We start from the raw sequence: 1,112 nt of genomic DNA, 5'->3' as shown, positions 1-1,112 counted from the left end.
GGCTGCGGGGAGCTGCGGGCCCGGCCCCGGCGCAGGGCAGCAAAGGCGGCCTGGGCTCATGCGGGCACGTGCTCGTGCAACGCAGCTCCACGGTATGACACACACCCGTGCACACAGACGCACACGTGCACATGCACACACGCGCACACACAAACGCTCCCTCCCTCCCAAGCAGCCCCAACATCTTGAAGCAATCAGCGGCTGGAAGGGACTCGTCCCCCGGCATCTCAGGTTAAAGAAGGAGCTCCAGGAAAATGTGGTGGAGCCATTACACGAAACCCGAGCCGCGCTCATCAGGGACCGCAACTGCCATCGCATTAGGATTGATTAGAGACCAGCAGTACCGTAATGACCCGGAAAGACGGGCACCCGGGGATTATTACTACCCAAACTTAAAAAACCCAACACAAATAAATAAACAAACGGTGTCTCTCTCTTTCCAGGACGGCTCATTTTGGTGCTGACTCACCTGAGGAAACGAGCTGCTTGCCGAGCTGCGCCCAGCCCGTCCCCAACGCCCGCGAAAATGTTCCCCATGAAAGCGGATCTTTCCATGCTCATCCCCGCTGCGCCCGGGCGCTGTTGCACACCCGGGTGGACCACAGGCCTGGGCGGGGATTTCCGTGGAACGGATACACGTACATATAGACATGTGGCTATGCATGTGTGTGTGTATTATATAGATACATCTACATAGAGAGCTGATAGATAAATATCGATATCGCCAAATATATAGATATAGATATCTATGTCTACCTACCATCTAGCTAGCTAGCTACCTACCTACCTACCGATATATAATCCGTATACATATATAGCTATATACCTACCTATAATCCGTATGCATATCTATCTATCTATCTATCTATCTATCTATCATCCATGTGCATATATCGATATCTATATCTACCTCCCTACCTACCGATCACCCACCTACCTACAATCCGTGTACATATAAAATGACCGCTGGAACAGCCCGGCGTGGGGTGCAGACAGAGGCCGCACGGAAATCCCGGCCCATGTCGCCGCCTGGCCCGTGCGGGGCTCCCGGGGCCCCGCAGACCTCGGACGCGTGAGGACAGCGGGTCGCTGTGTTTGGGAGTCTGGAAGCC

General features: G+C 54.2%; 1 long non-coding RNA gene across 2 annotated transcripts in view; it reads right to left on the bottom strand.

Annotated features, from left to right (window-relative positions):
* LOC112548843 overlaps window positions 1-1,057 on the bottom strand; it is a 5,291-nt gene extending 4,234 nt beyond the window's left edge. For both annotated transcript variants that reach the window (XR_003092389.1, XR_003092390.1), the window contains exon 1: window positions 938-1,057. This is a non-coding gene — a long non-coding RNA (uncharacterized LOC112548843). The remainder of the gene's footprint in view (window positions 1-937) is intronic.
* Window positions 1,058-1,112: the final 55 nt, after the last annotated feature.

The sequence above is a fragment of the Alligator sinensis genome, unplaced genomic scaffold (genome assembly GCF_000455745.1).
Source record: "Alligator sinensis unplaced genomic scaffold, ASM45574v1 scaffold1535_1, whole genome shotgun sequence".
Lineage (NCBI taxonomy): Eukaryota > Metazoa > Chordata > Crocodylia > Alligatoridae > Alligator > Alligator sinensis.
This window is presented reverse-complemented; position numbering and strand designations above follow the sequence as displayed.